General features: G+C 39.0%; 1 pseudogene; it reads left to right on the forward strand.

Annotated features, from left to right (window-relative positions):
* The first annotated feature begins 7,955 nt into the window (after positions 1 to 7,955).
* LOC132680373 (small nuclear ribonucleoprotein F pseudogene) lies at positions 7,956 to 8,373 on the forward strand (annotated as a pseudogene).
* Positions 8,374 to 8,888: the final 515 nt, after the last annotated feature.

Genomic DNA, 8,888 nt, shown 5'->3' on the forward strand with positions numbered 1-8,888 from the left:
TGCCATCTAATAGAAGGCCTTTAGAAGAACTTCTATGATATCCTGTGAAAGATGCATAACATCAATCTAACTATGAAAAAATAACAGAAAACCCCAAGTCGAAGAACATTCCAAAGGTAACTGGCCTGTAATCTTCAAAAGATTTGAGGTCAGGAAGGTCAGAGAAAAACTGGTAAACTGTTCTACATTAAAGGGGAGTCACAGACATGACAAATGCAGGGCATGATTCAGAACTGGACCTTTTCGATTAAACTGGCGTGAGGTCTGAGGCTTAGATGGTAGCAATATGTCATACTCAGCCTTCCCAAGATGGTGCTGGCAAAGTTGCTACAGAACTTACATTATTGTACTCTCCTGGGCCTGAGTCTAGAAAAAGAGAATTGTTTTCAGTAGCATCCCCAGCAGTCCAGACCATAACTTTTGTCATACTCATTACTCTTCCAATCACCGTGATCAAAAGGAAGAGCTGCTGTAATTTGTCAGACCCGAGTCACATATTTGAGTACAAGGCCGCCCATAGAGCTTTTGGATGGAGTGCCATAGACCTATGGACTAATTGTGGCAAAGGGTCAATCAGGTGGAAAAGCAGGAGAAAGAAGGGGAAATGAATGCCGGGAAGGCAAATGTCTGCAAATGTCCACAAATGTCCAAAATGTTCAATGCTGCATGGTGATAAAAACCTATAAACCTCCTTAAAAGCTATTAATTTACTTTCACAGGGTGCAATTTTGAAAATCCGTGATTTTAAAAAAACTATTTATTTTATTTATTTATTTAGAGAGTGTGTGCTTATGCACACGAGTGGAGGAGGGGTAGAGAGAGAGAGAATCCTAAGCAGACCCCACACTGTCAGTGCAGAGCCTGATGCAGGGCTTGATCTCACAAACCATGAGATCATGACCTGAGCCCAAACCAAGAATTGAATGCTTAAGCCACTAAGCCACTCAGGCACACCTCAAAATCTTTGATTTTAATAACCTCATAGCAAGTTGGTAATAGAAAATAATTTCTTCCTTTTGTCAGTTACTTAATATTTCTATCCAATTTGAATCTAAATCCTAACATATTCTAGAATTAGTAAACCATTTGTCTTTCCATACAGGTTCAACCATTTTGTTCACATACCTTTTTCATATCTGTAAGAAATCATGGTCTGATCAGAGTCCAACAAATTTGGTTTCTCAGAGCCCATTAAAAATCAAAACTTTCTTTAGCTGAGAAAGTAGATCAGTAAATCACTTTAGTAAGTTTTTGTGTTCTAGTTTCTGATTATATTTGAATGAAAAGTCTCTACAACTGCTTTGAATTTCTCCATACATTTCTACAGCCCCATGTTGACAGAGGGCTAGGCTCTATTTTCCTGTGAATGCTACATAAAAAAAATATAGGCTATTTTCCACTCTTGAATATTGTTCAAGATTTCATGAGTTTAGGCCTACACACTACTGCAATAGTGTCATGCCCGATTTCCCCATACAGAATTCCTGATGAATAGATAAATAAATGAGACTCAGATTTTTTTAATCCAACCAAGAAGATTTTTAAAGAGCCTTGAAAGTGGAATTATGTCCCCAAAGCAATTTCCCTAGTTTTCTTTTATATTTGCAATTACAAGAATATCATTTTGAGGTCTCTTTAAAGTTTAGAAGATAAATTTAGCATTTAGTATTTAATCAAATTATAGCTATGATGATGTCAAGATTTGGAACAGCTATATTAACAGCCCACTTACTACTCCTTTCAGAAACTCTACTTGCTCTGCCCACATCAGATAGTATGTGTCATTTTCTATCTTTCTAGTTCTTATATTTGCAATGATCTTAGTCATAATTAATTACTAATATAGGATGGTAACTATTTAGTGATATTTCAAATCCTTCAAAGTAGATTTATTCAGTTGAGTGCCCAGTATTTCTTTAACGATTTGCACACAAATCGCTAAATATAGCATTCTGCCTTCTCTAAGACAACAGGCTTGAAAATCTTTAATTCAGTTTTTCAAAAGAAGCTTCAGGTTACTAGGAGGTAGATCATTGGTTAGAATTGATGGATTACCTACCTACATTTCAGCACTAATTACAGGTAACAGCTTACAGATTTCCGTCCCACCTGGCCTAGCCCAATCTTCTACATTCATTCCATACAGATAGTTTTACCCAAGGAAAATCAGAAATCAGAGAATATGAAAGCTGAAAAGCAATTTTAGAAATCATGTGAGGTGCTCCATGATTGGTAGTTTAGATTCTTATGAGAATTGGAAGAAACATACGAGCACCCTCCTTGAGAACATGTACATTAAAACATATATGCACAACTTCTTAGATCCCAGAGAAAGAATCTGGGTTTATTTGGCTTGTAAGATTATTGAGATGAAGTGACTTGCTCAAGACCATAGAACAAGTTGATGGAGTTGGAGCTCAAGCCTAAAGTACAGGGGAGTCCTCTCTACCCCGGAGATTATTATCTAAGGCCCAGCTGCTATAAAATTGGCATGGGGGCCTTCAAAGGAATATATTGTCTAATGACCAAACAGTCATAAAGTTATTCCCCATTCACATATCCTGCTCCATGGGGTGCCTGGGTGGTTCACTTGGTTAATCATCTGACTCTTAATTATGGCTCAGAGCACGATCTCAGGGTCGTGAGATCAATACCTGTGTAGGGCTCCATGCTGGGTGTGGAGCCTGCTTACAATTCTTTCTCTCCCTCTGCTGTTCATGCTCTCTCTCTAAAAAACAAACAAACAAACAAAACACCAAAACACCAAAAAACAAATATCCTGCTCAATTTAGTGTTGATTCCCACTAATTACATCAATGTTTTTTTTTAATCTGACTGCAGGATTATTTATGGTTTAGAATATCCAACAACACACTGTTAGTACAATGCACATTGATTACAAAGTGAAAAGGCAAATCTTGAAAAAGATTTTGGATTTCATGAGGTTGATGGAAGTGATGTTAGAAAAGTGCTTGGAATCACACATGCTAATCCTCTGATAAATGAGGTACTGTCTTAGACTTATTGACAGCGGAGAGGAGAAAAGGACAGAGAGGCAGTCCAGCTCAGCACTCCAAAATGGAATATGTGGATATGAACATGTTTAAGAGAATTGCCTGAGGAGACCAATGAAGACCTTACATGTTTTTGTTACGTGATCCTCTTTATAATCATTTAAACATCAAATGAAATATGGCATATGCTGAGGTTCAGTTTTGTTGGAGAGTTACACCAAAATCTGCAGGTTTTAATTTTATTAAATCCTGTGAAAACTTTTTTCTTTTCATTGGTTGTAAAATTTTGTTTCCTGTTTTAAGTGAGTTCACTTTAGATTGCTGTTTTTTTAGTTTCACCCATTATTCTTAGATAACGAATCTGTCCTTTACTTCATTCCAACTTCAAGAGGCAGAAACTTCTTTTATGTGTTGATCTTTAATTTCATTTTTCTGATTCCAAATCACAAAGTTACTCGAGGACTGTCATTTTGCAAATCTCTGTCTAGGATTTTTCAACCAACTTCATAGATATGGAGTGTCAGTGATGACCTCTGGGCAATAAAATTGTTGTGCCTCAAACTGAGTAAATTTTGATTAACTGGGAAGAACTTTTCTGAAAGTCCATGTGCAGTGTAACTCAATATTGTTTTGAGAAATGAGAATGTCATTGAAACCAAAGGGCATAGACATGAAATAGATGAATTCTGGGTTATTTATTGAATGCCTCTTAAAGATAGAATTCTATAAAGTCTTATGTGGCTTGAATTATTTGTAACTATACATGCTTCTGTTCCCAGAAATTTTAATCATTAATGATTCTGCAGCATAAAACACCCTCCAAGACATTTTACTCCCTTTGGTAATCTAAGAATGAATTATACAATTAACCTTTATAATTAGATTATTTGGGCTTATCCAGCAGAATGGAATTACTGTTAATTTGAACTGTTAATCAGTTTCTTACTGGGACTTTACAATGGCAATCAAATTCAGGGACTCATATTTAGGCACCTCTTCTGCTTAGTTAGCTGTCCAGCATCTTTATAGTTTTTGCCCCAATATTTTGAAGGCTGGGTACCAATGGTAACATTGGGTATTGGTACGGGGACCATAAAATTTATCATCAAAATTAGGGCACTTCTGAGGGGGGCACTTGTAATAAGTACACTGGGACATAGCTATAAACAAGGTTTATCCCAGTACACAAGGACATGTGCCCACTGTACCTATTAATGGCCCGTTTATTCTTATTGCTTGGGAGTCAGGGACTCCTGGCCCATTATTTACAAAGACCCTCTATCCAAGATCCAGGTCCTGACTTATCAAGACACACCGTCCCCAGAGACAGCTTCCCCAAGAACCAAATGTACCTAGGAGAAGGCAAGCTCTACTGCAGAGAGGGTTAGACTGGGTCTAGTCAGACCCTCTACTCTCACCTCTACTCATTTCCTTCCTCCCTTGTCCTTGGTTGTTGAATTATCTCCAACAGATCAAGGCTGACTTACATTCCAAGGATGAAAATGAAGTAAATCCCATCTAAACACAGAACACTGAGCCGTGGTGTGGTGTGGTGTGGTATAGTGTGTGTGTGTTGGGGGAGTGGGTCAGAGAGAGAAAGAGAGAGAGAGAGATGATAATGATGAAATGGGAGAGTAAAATGGAATCTTGTCATGGGTTCTTCCCTTTTCCTGACTAATGGTATGATCTTTAATCTCTTTGAGCCCCAGTTTCTCCATATGTAAAATGAAGATAGTACAGGTGGCTATCTAACATAGTTATTATAAGGCCTAAAAGTTTGCCTACTGTCCTCCACATCCAGTCTCCCTTTCTTCCTTTTATTAATAGAATTTGCCAAGTTTTAATTGGGCACACAATCTCCAAACCAGCTGTTACATCTACCAGCTTTCCTTGTAGCCCTGGTGAAGGTTATGAGTACAACTTCCAGTTCAAGTCTTCACAAGGAAGCTGTGGCCCTCCCCTCCTGCTTTCTCCCTTTATTCTGGCAAGGAAATAGCAATAAATGGAACAGCCAGGCTGGAGCCAGAGATGACATCTTCCATCTGGCAGAGACAATCACTTCTATACTAACACATGAGAGAAAAAAATCAGAGTTTGCCTCGCTTAAGACCAATTTGGGGCCATAACTCATACAAACACAATAGTGGCTTTGAAAGCTCAATAGAGTTGGAATCAAAAGGGTATGTTGTAGTCCTGCTCTGTTGCTGGCCTGACCTTGGGAATCTCTAAATGTCACTTTTCTCATCTTAAATTAGAAGTAGAAATAATACCTGAAAGGCAGGTGATATTAAATAATGAGTAAATATACCATCCTGTTACTACTTTTCTTTTTGAACCAGGATTCATCTCAATGAGTTTATTCATTCATTTGCAAACATTTAAGGATCCAGGCACTATATCTAAGACACAGGGTTGTCTAGCATTGCATAAGGCACTGAATTTCCAACCCTCCTGTGGACAGAGTAAATGGACCAACAAGAAATATTACATAGTGATGAGTGTTACAGTGATTATAAAACAAGATGATGTTCTAGAGATTGAGTAGGAGGGCATTATGGGGCATGGCCAGAAAAGGAATCTCTGACATTTCTGTTGAGAGTAAATAACAAAAGGAGCCAGTTTGTGAAGATTTGTGGGGAGAGGACTCTGGACAGAGAGAACACCTAGGGCAAATAACCTATGGTGAGAGAAGCATGATTTGTTCATATCAGAAAGAAAGCCAGTGTGGCTAGAGCAGAGTGAGACAGTGGTGGGTTGTAAGAGATAAAATCAGAGGTAGGAGAGGCCAGATCGTTTGTCTGTATAGTGGATAGAATTAATTCCAAGCATAATGAGAAGTCCATAGGAAGGATTCAATAGCACTTCCATTCAGAGGCCAAGCTGTGCCTATGTGTAAACATAACCTATTATACAAGTCAAGCAGCTTCTTAAAATAGGGGGAAAGTTCTAGCTACCAGTTTTCTGAGAATGCACTGGGGTGTTACCAGGAGAATGTTTACTCCCAAGACAAGTACCACTGCTGAGTCCTTTATTGTCCTTATGATTTAAAGAGGTTAGCAGCTTGGCATTTTATGTCAGAGATACCTGGCTTTGAATCCCAGTTCCTCTACCACCAGATGTCTGGCCTTAGATAAGTCACTCTACCTCTTGAAGTTTAATTTATTCTCCTACATAAAATATGGAAAATAAGATCCATTTCAGCAATGTCATTGTAAGGCTTCCATGAGATATTATGTGTGAAATGCATAACACATTATAAGGACTCAATAAAAAATGGTATATATATTTAATTTTTGTATAGTCCTAGAATTCACTGAGAAATCCCTAAGCCAGTCCATCACTCCACAGAGGTACTGAGGTGGAGACTAACGACTTTAGGACTCTCCCTTGAGTCCCACAAAGCCCTGTTAAAATCCTCTTATGCTTCCCTTGAGCCTACCTTCTCTCAGGGCCCACACTGACTCCCCGTCTCTGATACTCTCTGCCCTACTACTATTCACGGCGAGGTTTTGTTGTAAAACATTTCATATGGCTATGCCTTGTTTCCACATTCAATAAAAAAATAAAAGCTCTTTGAGAGATCACTCATCATCCTTCACCCATATTCTCCAAGGTGCTTTCAAGTATAGGCGGTGTTTAACAAATATATGTTTGATGAATCAAAGGATGGACAAAGGGATGAATAAGAGCATTCAGTTGATTACCCTTGTCTCCCTAAATCTCCATCTACTGCACATCTTCTATTTGCCCTGGAATCCATTGTCTACCCTTCTCCATCCCACTGCAGGAAGCCAAATCAATGTGCCCCTTTGTCATCTGACTTCTGACAGGTTTGGCCAATGAGAGGCAGTTGCAGGAAACTGGAAGATGGGCAAGAGAGTGAGGTCTGGACTAGGAAGTTCTTTTTATATTGCTACTCTTTCTGAGCTTCTAAACTGTTCCATCCGTCTAAGGCCTAGGGGTGGTGACTCCCTGCTGTTTCTAGCCCTGGGAATTTCCTCACTAGCTCCCCAAATTCTGCCACACCATTGTTAAGTAATCCATTTTTAAAACTGCTCTCAAATTACCCACTTTGGATCTGCCACTTTTCCCCCAAAGACACGAATATATCTCATATATACCAACTTGGGTAGATCTAAATGTATCCCATTCTAGATTAGGACTTGGACTCTTGTTTGTCCTCGGAGAGCAGATGCTACCACTTCCCTTGGTAAACTTCCATTGTTTCACAACCACACCAAATTGCCACAACTTGGGCAAACAAATTAGGATGAAGCTGTCCATTGTCTGGAAGAACTAAGCAAGTTGTTCACAGGAATTACAGAATTTAGCAGACATGAGCCATTGCTGACAGTTAAATGTTTTTAAGTAGAGTAAAATCAAATGTCACTTCATAGAAGAAACTAAAAATACTTTTCAAAGTGTATATTGTGCATGAGTTTTTTTCCTACTCTGAGTTGCCAGGCTGTGGGTGTCGAAAACTCTTCAGAAGATTTGGTCTGTCATGTTTAGATGGTAGGTGGCAAAAGAAATTCTTCTTTAAAACCTTCAAGATGTTCATTCCATTGTCTCTTGTTTAAGTGTGAATTACAGAATGTTGGATCCAAAAATATCTGAGCTGGTGCAGTGAAGGCCATTTGGTAGCTCTCAGGGAAGACCTGTGGAATGGTGTCTCCAAACTCTCCCTTCCTGGCTCTCAGGCCCCCACCTAGATCACTCTTGCAACTGATCCCTGTGATGACAGGGCGTTCTCTGTCAAATACCATCTTAGAAATGGCAAGGTAGTTTTAAAAAATTGGAATTTTATAGGAAAAAGCAGTGAAGTATTTTTCATTTGCAACATTGATGTGTCCAAAGAAGAAAATGTTACTAATACAGATAAATGGGAAAGCAAAAGGAGGATTTGAATCCAGCCATAGCTGTTCCAGTTATGAGGGATGAATGGCAGCTGGGTTGGTGGCCAGTGGCCCGCAGCATTTGTATGTAGTCACTGTGAATTTGCCCCTCAATCCCAGGCCTTTTCTCAGTGGATTAAAGGGGAGCCAGTAATGGAGAAACTCAAGTGAGGAATGGAGTACAAAGGCTACCTGTTATCTATAGATGACTATATGAACATGCAGCTTGCAAACACAGAAGAATGCTTAGATAGAGCATTGTCTGAACATTGGGTGAAGTTTTAATAAGATGTAATAATGTCCTTTATATCACGGGTATTGAAGAAGAGGAAGAAGATGGGGAAATGAGAGAATAGCATCTTTTTGTAGACAATAAACATAAATAAGAAAGCCAAGGAGGAGGAGATTGAAAAGGCCTCTAATTGGTTGACCTGGGAAATTACTTTCCACTGACTCCAGCTCACTAAACATCTATCTTCAATTCGCTGATTTCACAACGTGGAGCTTCTTGGGCATTTCCATGGAGCACCTAGATATTCTATGCAGTGAACAGCCCTTCACGCTTTGCATACCACTCACACCTTTCCAACTTCCTGGCAGGATGGTATTTAGTGGTCCATGACTTAGTTTGATGAAGCTAATGACCTCAACCAAATGACCTCTTTCCAAGGCAAGCACAGCTTGCAGACCACAAACTCTCTTTGGTATTCATCATTCTGGGAGTAGCCTGTCTGGAGTTTCTCTCCCCAGAAGGGAAGAGACCTTGTGTTTGGTCAGGTGGACCAAGTGCATGCAAAGTCTCTACAGAGAAGGTAAGAATCATCCACAATTTGGCCACTGATCTCCCTTCTGTTTCCAGCTGTCAAAACAATTATTTTATTTATTCATTCAACAAAAGTTATAGGTATTGGAGATACATCCTTGAACCAATCAAACAAATTTAATTCTCTCATTCTGTAGAGGGAAGTTAACTAATAAA

Source organism: Panthera onca, chromosome A1, assembly GCF_046562875.1.
Source record: "Panthera onca isolate mPanOnc1 chromosome A1, mPanOnc1 haplotype 2, whole genome shotgun sequence".
NCBI lineage: Eukaryota > Metazoa > Chordata > Mammalia > Carnivora > Felidae > Panthera > Panthera onca.